Genomic DNA, 12,898 nt, shown 5'->3' with positions numbered 1-12,898 from the left:
GGGGGGGGGGGGGGAGGGAACGACACAAGACTTCAATGCAGAATTACTGGAGCAACACTGTACTTAACACTGCAATGAAAGCAGCAGTCTTACTCAAGCCCTGTCAAGATATCAGGATTTAAGAACAACAGACAAGTCACACCAGGATGGAAGAGGCTGCTTTCATCTCAGCCAGTAAGAGAGCCATCTGTTAACAGAGTCACTTATGTTGTTAGAGTAACAATTCCACAGCTGTTCTCCATGAATTAAAAAGAAAGTACAAATCTAAAATAATTGTGTGTGTTTCAGAAGATGGTTAAAGAGACCCTATTTCTTTTTGCTGCATTTCAGAACAATACAAGAAGTGAGATGCCATTAGCAAGCTCCTCTTCTTTCTCAGGAGAATACAGGAAAGCATGTCACTTTAATCCAAAACATACCAGTGGTCTTCTACATCTCATAACCCAAGGAGTTTCATTACATCCTGTAACAGATCATTTGAGAACTGTATTAGGGTATTGATTCCTGTCTAAGTATACCTCCCAAACAAACTACAGAAACATTCAGAATTAAAGACCCTGAATATTATGTGTTACCTGCAAACAGAGGCAGAAGTAACTGAAACAAAGGACTCTTCCCTAGCAAAAGAACCACTTAACCAGAGCTCTTCTTTTAGTCAAGTGAAGGCTCCTCTCCTGTTTCTGTTTATTTTAATGACTAGGACAAGCTTCATGCAAACTGGCACCTATTCAAATGCTGCAGGAGCACAAGATGTCAGTTTTCATGTCCTGTGCCCAAGCCAACTAAAGTAATTACTGAAGACCCTACTCAAACCATTTCCTATGCCATCTGAAATGCCCTTGGCTCCCAGTGCAACAAGTGGATGAAGAATAGTCTGTATTCAGACTGCTGGCTCCAGATGTCAATGTCAGCCAGTGCGATGACTTCTTTTCAGAAGCCAGGATATGACAGCTTTAGACAGTGAGTACCCTGAACTGTTCACTGCTCTCTTGAACCCAGGTGCACATGGTCCCAGTCCCTACTCGCTCCTGTGCAGCTTTAGCTTGTTTCTTTACTGTGCCAGCTGTGACATTGCCACTCTTGTTTCTCCATGAACATTGTGATGAATGAAGGTGTCCACCACAGCCTTTAATTAGTACAGTCAGCAAAGCATTTTCATAAAGCAGCAAACCTTGATTGTCAAGGTGCAACTCTGCATAAAGAACGGGATTAAAATCCAAGCACAATTGTGGAACTCTAAATTACAATTACTCTTATTCTTTCCTGTACAGAAATCTACATATTTTTTTTTTTTCCCCTGCAGGTACCAAAACCATGACAAACTAATTAACTGTAGCTCTTTCAGGAATATTGCCTAACAGATCTTGGTAAGGCAAAGATAAATTACTTTCTATTTAAACCAGACTAATGTGGAAAAGCCTAGGAATGTTAAAAAAATAATAAACATAAAAGAATGTAACAATGACTAAGTTTTTCAAAAAGCGAAACTGTTCTGCTTTTAAGAGACTGTCTTCTCAACTTTATGGACTCACAGAACATCACTGGATGTGTAGGCTGTGCAGCAGCATAAAGTTCAGGGCTACTGCTCCAAGCCACCAGTGTCATTTTCCACTGAATGGTTTTCATTTACATTTTACCTATGCTATCTGGAAGTCTAATTGTAGCCAAGTACATTTTCAGGTTGTTTAAGGTATAATAAAGAATCAAATAACTTAGAAAGGCAGCTTTAACTTTATAATCAGAAACGTCTGCTATTTCAGGTGGCTTCTCCTTCGCATGTTTATAAGCTGCCTATTATACCTTTCAGCATGTTGTAAAAATAAACTATGACAAGCCGCAGAGTGATTCACAGATACAATAAGAAACAGGGAAGAGGAACTACGCAGGAGGAGCCTGGATAACCCTGAGACAGCGGAGAATCTGGATATTCACAAGCAAAATGCTTTCCCTTAGGAGTGAGGATCGACAATGCGTGTCTGCACTTGATTCCCAGGAGGCCCATTAAACACAATGTGGCAATGGAAATCGGTCCCCATTTCCCCACGTATGAGATGTGAATAGGTTTATCAGTAGTTTTCAGAGGCACGCGCAAATACTATGCATTGGTAGCCACCATCCCAGTGTAAAATGGCAGCTACTACCCCCTGGAACAGCCAGAGATGCTTCTCCAACCACTCCATAGCCCCATTTAATCCTAAAACTCCAGACACTTCAGTGCTGCTGGCAGCAACCCAGCTTCTCCTAGGAAATGTGAATGATAGCAGCCTGCAGTGCTGGGAGCAAGGCAGGCCAGTCTGAAGAGCCATGCGGTCGCTCCAGGTTTAAGCATTAACATGTGAAAACAAATCTATTGCTAGCAAGGGACGGCAAGTTCACCATCCTGAGGTAAGACCAATATTGTTTTCCTTGCAGCTAGCTTGGTGAGATCAAGAGCGAGATTAGTACAAGGTGTGTTTCATAAATAATTTTTTATATGGGCTCTGGTACAGCAGAATTTGGTCTTCATTAAAATATGTGGTTTTCTGTCCAAATAGCTTTGTAATGATTCTTGGTTATTGTCTTTGCTGGACTGGAACTGACAGTTCAAATACAAAAGGTTTTCTACCATCTCATCAGCTCTCAGACTCCATAATTTGCCTCTTTGAGGAGTACTATGAAAACTGTGCTAGGGAAGACAGAGAAAACAGAAGCTTGAATTTAAAAAACCCAGAGTTAGTTGTTCCAGGATGAGTGGAAGGGTCATAAATAGGTGGTTGAATGAAAAAATTAATTTTCTTTAACTTTATGGAAGACGTTTCTTTATGAACCCCTTTCTACTGCTGCCCCTAAACTGGATGTTAAGGGGCAGTGCCGAGCAGCAAACATTTCCAGTTGCTGTATTTTCTGCCTTGTATCAATGTAAGTTATTTTCTTTTAAAATGTACAAGGTTATGATTACTGTTCCAGAATATTCAAGCAAGCATCACATATCAACTCTCTTAAAGACTCTCTCTCCCTCCTCTACCTGTTAGCACTGTTTGGACATTGCTACAAGAATCCTGAATGACATGGGTGATACAGATAAACCCTCCTTAAGTCCATGTGTCACAAATATCCTCTGAACAGTCACAAAAAGGAGGTCCAGGAACCTACTAAAGATAAGAAAGCAGAGCAGGATATAAGTAGAAGATTGGACAGCACCTCTTCTGAGAAGTTCTGTGTGGCTGCTGAATCCTCCTGCTGCATTGCTACAAGCTGTACCAACAGCCAGCATCCTCCTGTCCACCCCATGCACCAGCAGCTGCCAGCCAGCTGCACGCTGATGGTGCTGGGAACGCATCTCTGGATGCCAGCAGTATACGGGTCACCCTGGTCAGGCTGCACAGAAGTTCAGTGAGCATAAGGATGTAGCTTGGAGGAGGTTTCCTTCCCTTTCGCTATTATTTTTTGGGTGTTCTATATCAAGTGGACACATCACTGGTGGCTGTTTTTTCTGTTTTGTAGCTTTTGTCAGCACAAAGATTTCCATGCTTAAGATGCAACACAAGATAGCAGACCAAGCTCTGTTCACAGTTCACCAAGGAAACCTGAAGAAAAACCTTTTCTTTTAATGGCATTGCTTGAGTTTTACATTAGTATAACAGCATGCCTCTGCAGACCCCACTGCCTTGTTAAGCACTCCTGTCACTGTCAAAACAAAATTACAAGAGAGAACGTAACATATAAGATTAAGTTATCCTCTTTCTGTATAAAAGAACATTAATGTCTCTATATAATCAACGTTTAAAAGGTATGTTTGTATTTAATATCTTTTGTATTAAATTCCCATTAGGCTGCCTAGCCAGGTGATCTGTTTAAACATGCAGAACATTGAAGAGATGACAGGAACCAGCTATCTTGGCTCTCACGCCTAAAAAGTGAGAAATCCTGAATCCTAAAACTGCATTTACATTTATTGCAGAGAAGAAAGGAAAATTCTGACTTTGCAACCTGAGGAAACATTAGTTCTGGCCTAAGGAAGCAAGTCAGGAATTAGATGATTGGCTAAATTCTGTGACTCTGTTGATTAGGAATGTTTAATGAGAGATTAAAATTAAAATTCTTCTAAGTTTCAACATAAACAAGGGGATCAGAGAAGCTATCATATTACTGCCTGTCCCACTAAACAGGCTGCAGCAGATGGACAGGCTGGGCAAAAAAGCAAAGATGCCCAGGGCTTTTGCACTGAGCGATGTTGTCAGCTCTCCCTCCTGCAGCATCCATGTCTGCAGTGCTCTCTGCATGCAGGACATTCCAGATCACATTCTCCCAACTACAAGGGTTTAAAAAAAAATTAGACTTTTATCCATTATAAAATATGCTCCTGGTGTAATATGACTAGGTGTGTGATGAAATTATGTCCCATATGCCTTGCTGTCTTCATATCTGCTTTAACACAGCTCTGCCCACAGCAGGTACCAGTAGTGTGTGCAGACTAGCGAGAGCCATCTACAGAACAGAGGTACCTAGATCTCACCTTAGGCACAAAATCCTCATACACAGAACAGCAACTGAGTGGCCATCCATTGTGTATCAGACTAACTAGCATCTCCTCACTAATGTTCTGCAGAGAAGGAGTCAATTTATTATATCCAGACAGCACAACTGGCTCTAGTGTTGAAACTCAATCAAATGTGACAAGTTCCTCCTGTGCTGTGGTCCATCCAAGGATCATCACCTCTCTGCCATACAAATGACCTTTGCAGGCAAAGGATCAGCCACATGTCCCAAGAGAGGTGTTTCTGCTCTGAAGTAATTTATTTTATACACTTGTCAGGTTAAAACTTTCTGCAAGATCTCCTAAAGCAGAAGCAGGTGCTCTCTGCAGTTACTTTCTTCAGTAGTTAGCGTTGCCTTGCATGTCAGCTAACATGGGGGCAGCTTTATGTCTGCAGTGCTTGTCGTCCTCCTTTTCATCCAAGGCTCCAGTAATTTTCCCACCTCCACACTGGCCATGGTGCTGCATCATCACACCAGCAGCTTCCAGCTCACCAGCAAAAAAGAAATCGAGGGTTTTCTGAGGCTTTTCAGGTTCTCCCTGAGCTTATCTCTGAGCCCAAGAGATAAAAGACCTTAAAATAAAGTCAGTGTATAAAATGGTTGCAGATAACATGGTTGTGCTAGCAGATTCCAGTCAATGGGGAGGAAAGGATAACTCTAAGCCATTTGAGAGTTAAAATCATGTCACTGAGCCTGGAAGTGTTTTAGGGCCATAATACTAATGATAGGCAACAGACATCTAGCTGTCTCAACTACAGAAGTTTACAGAGACGAAAAAAGAAAGAATTTTCTTTCGAGCCTGTGGCATCTTTAATAGGATTCCCAGGCCTAAGGTAGAGAACAAGAAATGCAGGGAAGAGAAATGGAAATGCGAGAGATTAACTAATTTTAGAATTAACCACATGCTGTTTGCTTGCAGCTGGTGAATGACCTTTGCATTATTCTCAGCTAGCAGGAAATTCCAGTCTACGTTAATAAGCAGAATATTGTTCACTGTTCCAACAGCGCTTGCTTTAAAGGTTTTCTTGCACACACAGTACTCAGTCATTTTCTATCCACTTCTTCACACTGTCTACTCATCTCAATGCATCTGAATCAACCCAGTGGTTTTCAACAGTGGTAACCACTGACAGTGGTGGCTCCCTCAAATGAAACACTCTCATTTATACAGGAATGGAGAAAGAGGCTATGCTGCAACAGGCATTTTCAGATGGCTACTGCTACAAGACAGTGACTTTCCAGAGATTCACCCCATATGTTCTGAGATTATTTTAGCAGTGGAGGCTTTCACTGATGACTGGATGAAGACAAATGGGGTGCAATTTGTAACATATACAGTTCTCAAACTCAATAATGGCGTACACAGACCTGACTGGATTTCCAGATTCTGGCTGCTACCTGCTGAAATACGAATTCAAGCTTCGGATTGTTTTCAGCCACAACCAAGCATTTAAAAAGGAAGCTGCAGCTCAGTGATGAATCACTGTCTTCAAAATGTAATTGGAAAAAGGTTCTAAATTACTATTACAGAAATATTCTTCTCATCTTCTTCCTACTACAAAAAGCACATCTGTGCAAGGTATTGAAGGGTTCTCCCCTTGAGTAGGAAAGCCCTGTCCCAACTAACTGAAAGTGATGGCAGTGATCCTGTCCACACAGTGCCTTCTCCCGGCTTTGCCCCCCACCCCTAAGGCATACTGCTGTCTCCAGTGGTGGCCGCATTTTGGCAGAAGGGAAAGCAGGTGTCACTGTAAGAAGCACTGAATGAGTTTCTACAGTTTCTCCAGTTTTCTGGGTACTTAAATACAGACAAACAAGTGGGGTTTAGCATAGCATCCAGTACTTTAATGGACTTTCTAGCAGATAGTGGGGAACATTTGGATGCTGGGGAACATTGTTTGGTTCCACACACAAACTCTAGTCACCTTCATCTCATTTGGGAACATCAGATGTCATCTTTCATGCCTTGGCCAACCCTCTTCCAAACACAGGCTGCTGGCTGCAAATGTCCCCCTCCTCCTCTCTGGTCTGCTGCACCTCTGCTAGCTGCTGACTCACAGCATGCCTTACTGCAATGGCGAGGGTGCATCCCTGCCCTCCCTATTTTTCTGGTTGGTAAGACTCACAGGATGGCTGAGGTTTGCACAAACCTCTGGAGGTCACCCAGTCCAACCCCTACGCTGCAAGGCCACCCAGAGCTGGATGCCCAGGACCACAGGACGGCGTTTGAATAACCCCAGGGATGGAGACTCCACCTCTGCGGGAAATGCTCCATCAGAGAACAGTATGTTTCTGTTGCCTCCCACAACCTGCATTAATCTCAAGGGAAGAGCAAACCAAGGCAGGCAAGCGAGTGCGTGCTCCACTGCACCGAAGTGGAAAGTTGCCTTGCAAAGGTCACCGGTGAAAATTTCTGCAGCAGTGTTAAACACAGGAATCCTGGCTTACGCTAGGTATGAGGCATTCAAATCCCACAAGCATACACTCTTCTTTTCTAGTAAGAAGACATTTAACCAGCTAGGGAAAACAGCCAATTAAACATTTCCCTGCAGGTCATAACCATAGCTAGAAATTCTTAATTAACAAGTTGAAACTCATTTACAAAAAGCTTATTAACATTTTCAGGACTAGTATACTGATCTTGTCAATCAGAAAGTAGCCTGAAACACCACATAGGAGTCACCGAATTAGAAGGTGGTCAGGAGGTTTACTTCTTTTACATTTGACTCCTTTTTCTTTTGTATTCATCTCAGCTCACATATAGCAAGTTTTGGAAAGAAGCATCTAATCTTCAGAAAGTACATTTATCTCAGGTTTGGGTTTGTTTTTTTTTTAATAAGAAAAAGAGTTTTTAGAGCTGTAGTTTATCACTGGTTTTGGAAAGTATGTCAGGGTGTTTACTGTCCAAGACATTGATTTGAAGGTTTTGACTCATTTAAGGGTCAGTGGCACCAGGTGATCATCAAAATGCAAAAGCAATTAGATTTAAAAGAACTCGTTAATTTGCCAATTCCTTTCATAAAATTAACCCTGTTGCCTTCATGTTGTAAGGCACTGATTTGAAGGACAACAGCTTTTCACCTCAGTGCCTTGGTTTTAAGTTGTAGATTTTATTAGCAGTTGTTTACGTAGGCCAACACAAAACAAAACAGCAGCCCAGGACTCAGACCCTAACAGATAGATGACCACACCTGCCAGAAAAGCAAACCTTCCATGTGAAAGCAGTAAATCCCTGACGCCACTGCTTCTGCATGTGAGGCAATGCAATGTCCACCAGCAGCACAGTGAGAACAATCTGGGTACTTCTGTTAGGGTAAGAAAAGGATCATGAGCAGCAAAACTTAACAAAACTAGCTATGTTTTACTCTGCTGATTTTGGAACAGCCTGATGGGCAGCTATCAGTTACTGAAAAAGACAGATCAAAAAAAGGATGTGGGAAAAGACAATGAAAATCTCTCTTGTTCACAGTCCAAACAACATGGCTTCAAAGATACATTCCTCCTTTCCAGCAATGAAACCAGCTGGAAGATCTCTTTCAGATACCTTACTTTCTGAGGTACTGACTAAATGGGATTTCAAAAAGCAGGACCACTTTTGCAGGAATCCTGGCATCTTCTAATTCCAGCAGCAGCCATGGCAGACAATGCAATGTCTCTCCCTCAGTCTCTTGTCCCAGCTCTGAGATATCAGGTGCCTTAAGGACGTTTCTTGAGACCTGTATGAGCGCCAAGACTGTTGTGTTACTGTGCCACATTCAAAACCTGCGTCCAAGTTTCCCAAAGGCTGTGCCCTTTTTCAAAGGTCAGACAGGTGTGCAATCTTGGAGAAGAGGAAGATAGGTTTCTGGAAGAATGAAACTGCTCTGTTGTTCTCAAGCACTGCATCTCCTCTCCTCTCCCTTCACCACTATCCACAGCCAGCTTGGAGGACCCTGCCCCACTCTGGCTCTGCATAGACAGAAAGAAGGACCCTGGGAGGATGAAGGTTTATAAATCATGATGACTTACATTTCATAGCACATCTGAACAAAACGAGCCTCCCCTGCACTGCAGCGTTACAGAGAGCAGCTCTGAAATCTAAGATAATGGGAGAAAAGCCACAACCCCCAAGACCCTTCCTTCCCTGTTTGATTGAAATGAGCAAGTAGCAGTTAGCAAAACCATACCTAGAGCTGCAGGCTGGTGGCAGAAACCGGAGAGGGCTGGGAGAGATGCCCGGGCTATGCTGAGAGAACAGCTTGTCTCCACAGGGACAGGCACAGTGCAGTGAACTGCCTTCCCTGCAGAAGTGGCTAAGCAAGCGAAGCTCAGCATGCCAGAGCTCAATCTATCAGCACCGTGTGCAGTAGACTGACTGTTTTTATTCCAGGGCATCACCATCTCTGCTGACTGCCGGCATCTGACCCACACCTCATTCGGCTGCTGCTTTCACAGCTTCTCTACAGGCTAGAAATGTTTAGGACTTTCTTGTTATCCACCATATGAGAATGTGTTTGCACAAAGTTCCCAGAGCATGCTGAGATCATTACCCAGCAGTGCTGTAAGAAGCAGATGGTTTGCACTGAATCTGCTGGCAGGCTGCTAGTCGCACCCGTCCCTGCTCATGCCAGGTGAGGGGCCTGAGGAGGGACTACTCTCAAAGCCAGGCTTACTAAGGCACAGCTCTCCTGTGGGACTCACACATGCTGGCAAAGTCAGGTGACAAGATCACTTTGTGCAAGGGCACAGTCGCTGCACTTTTCCCCAGAACATTAGACCTCCTGCAGAGAGGAATGAATTTTTATTTTGATTGATATTTTGAAAGGAATTCATACAAGCAAAAGAAGGAACTCTGCTAATGAAAATGGAGCACAGCAGGACTTGAGTGGCTACACTCTGTTGTGATGTGATGGACAGCTAATTCATTTAAAGTATCTTAAGCACTAGTACAGGTTTCTCCAATACAATTCTCCCAAATACATCTTCCACTCAATTGAAGTCTGTGTGGGAGAGGGAAAAGCCAGCATTATTGTAACTGACGCTTTCACAGAGCAATTTAATCTGTTGCTTAGGTTTTTGTTTTTTTCTTTTCTTCTTTTGCCAGAAGGAAATTGCAATCTATCATTTAAATGAAAAAAAAACCGCACCCCAACCAATATACAGAGGAACATTGGGCTACTGGGGACAATAGGAGAAGCATTAGAGAACCAGGAACAAAAAAGCCAAAGCACAGGGTGGAAGGAATAAGCTTACAGCCTTAAAAAAAAAGATGAAAGTTAACATGATGCTCAGAGAGGCCTCTGAATCATCTCATACAGTCATAGCCCACAAGTGCTGTGCTTCCATTTGGTGAAAGTCCACCTTTCACTAACATGCTTTGTACCTTACAAGTTGTTACTCTGTTGGTTGTTAGATTTCACTACCATACCTTTTTTATTTTTCTCTAAAAATCAACCCTTCTGATTTCCTTCTAAAAAAGTAACAGGCTGTACTATGACCAGGAAAATTAATGAATCTTGGTTACACAAAAATTTGTTTATTTTGACTTTTAGCTGTCCTCTTCCTAGCTCACTGCAATATCCCTCCTAGACCATCACTGTCAGGAAGCAGAAAGCATCATTTGGACCAGGCGAGAGCCAGGAGTGCACGGCCCAGCTTGCAGTAAGCTGCCACGCAGACCCCAACCTGCTTGAATGCGGTCCATCCTTCCCACATTGGGGCACTCATTTGGGTCTCTTCTACCCTACTCTTGTTCTTCAGTGAACCCGCAATATGGCAACCTAATTATCTTTGGTAAAGAGCTTTAAAATTGGCTTGTATCCACCAGCAAAAACATCTGTCAGGAGAAAATGGACAGACACACTGTCACATAAACCTCCTGTCCTTCTGCAACCAAACTACCTTATGGAGGCAGGCTCTACACTTCAACAATTATCTCAGGGCACACCTTCATGTTTCCATGTGCTGCTGAAAATACGCTGTCGTTATCTTGTGTGCCACAGAGGTGCTTCGACGCAGCATTTACCACAGCTAAGTGAGGCAAATCAATGGCATTCTGGGCATTCACCTGCATATTAACCAAGATGATTAAATGTTCAACAGCATACTGCAGACATTTTGTGCATATGCCTCAAAAACTGGAAGAAATAAGTAAGAGGTTTCCCAGGATCACCCTTCTTTGACCCTCCGCCCCCTCCCATTGTGCATGCACCAAGACACCGCCTCTGTATTAAAATCCTTTTCTACTCACCCAAAGCCATGAAAATGCAAGTTTTTCATTTCTAATTAGACTCATTAGACACAGATGTGATTCTTCCAAACCCACTCAAGCATTTAAGGGTCAGCTGACATGGTATTCCAGTCTTGCATAGAAATTAAAGCATGGCTCCACATTTGGAAACCAATTCTAAAAATATCATTGCAGAATTCAAAGTTAGCAAATCTCAATGGTCCAGACCAAACACGCTCTACTTAAGTTCTCTAGGAATATTTTCCTAGTGAGCAATGTGCAATGTAACCCTATGGCAGGATCCTTTCCCTCACCTAAAACTGAAGTGTTGAATGTTTTTAATCACTCACAACCATATTCTGCCAGAGTTGGTGGTGTCAGACTGCATGATTTGGCCTGCACCACTTCCATCATAAGTGATGATGCATGAATCAGCATAACAATCTTCAGTGACCATCCAGTTCTGAACTCCTACCAAGGCAGATCAGAGCTAAACCTGCCAGCAAATGTGGAAGAATATCACCGCTACAAGTCAGGACCACTCTCTGGTTGAAACTTTCAGAAGTCAAAGTCATCCTTTCTAGTTTAGAGATCCAGCTCTTCATGCCCAATTCTCTTCCTTATTTACTCTGTACCCACTTCAACGAAGTTTTTCAGTCTTACACAGAACAAAACCCAGTAAGGCCTCACCTCCTCAAGTAAACCAGCCTTTGAATCACAGAAGTGTTGGTGGTAAACATTTGTGGACTCAGTAAGGGACTGTGGGAGGCTTCCTGGAAGAACATGCCTGCCCTATGCACAACTGTGGTCCTTTCCACTCAGTTCCACACAGGGCACTGTATTGTGTTTATGGTGACGTTAACAGAAGGATTTTCAGGCCTCAGACTCCCTGGAAAATTCAGCCTATCTTCCCAGCACTGCAGGAAGTCAGCGCTGATGAACTTTATACCTCAAGATTAGGACCAAAACTATCGAATAATACAGTGAATAACACTGTATAATAGAATGATTGTCAGTCCATGGGCAGCTATTTCTAGGAAGAAACTTTATTCTTCTTGCAGTGATTCCCTGAGTAGACATTCTTCTATGGAGAGAGAAAGCACAACTCTATTAGCACAGCTGAATCTTTAGCAATGTAATAAGCTTCATGAAACAGCAAAGTAGTGCAAATAAACAGTTATTAATTAGAACAACAGAAACTCAACCAACCAAACATGATGAAATAAGGGTCCATAAAGTTTTACAGAACATTAGAGTGGAGATGCCGCTGTGCTATACTGATCAGAGAAGCATGAAGGCACAGGGCTTCACCAGGTCAGAACGACCTGGTACATAGGACTGGCAAGGGAAAAATCTTTGTCTCCTGCCAGTTTATTCTTTGCAGCACTGGTTGTTTTCATTGTCTTGAACTGCAAGGTAAAGATAGCAGGATGACTAAGTGATTTATACCTTTATTAACATCAGTGACTTAAAAATAAAATCAGCAAGCATGGAACATAAATTTAAGTCATTGACTAACTTTCTATTTATGCATTAGTTTGACGACTGGTCTCTTAATCAGGCAAGGTTAACTTTCAATTTGCCACTAAACCTAGTCTTACATAATAGTTACAATTTTTGCTACTGGTAACCGTCTGCATACAAAAGTAATCACCCATTGTTATGTTTATCCAGTCTCTGGTGTGATGATACATTAATCTGATTTCCCTTGCCCCAAATACCTACTCTTCTCCTGAAACTACATTCAAATACAAACTGAAAGTCAAGTGCACAAATCAAACTTTTAAAAAGCAATAAGAACTCTCAAAAGCACTGCACATCTAAGATTATAAATGCAGATTTTGAAGCAACGTGTTGCAAAATTGATCAAATTTCTGAGCACAGGTCCAACAAGATTTCAAAACAAACAGGTCTCTGCCTCAGACCTCCTCTGCCCCCAGAAAAGTAAGCTTTCTTCCCTTTTTCCAACTTCAAATTGATTTTTCAACTGTGAAATTATTATTCAACTAGTTCAGCTTAACCTGAAAATCTTTCTTATGCCCCTGAAGAGACGATTACTAAAGAACCTGGTGCTTTCGATGTCAAACATAGGCACCAAGTGTTCAGTTAGTGACTTATCCAGTTTGCTAGTTTGACTGTGAAGTGTTGGTATGACGTGTTCTTCTTAATGTT

This window comes from Athene cunicularia (genome assembly GCF_003259725.1).
Source record: "Athene cunicularia isolate RWA chromosome Z unlocalized genomic scaffold, athCun1 chrZ_part1, whole genome shotgun sequence".
Lineage (NCBI taxonomy): Eukaryota > Metazoa > Chordata > Aves > Strigiformes > Strigidae > Athene > Athene cunicularia.
Note: the sequence above shows the minus strand (reverse complement) of the source record.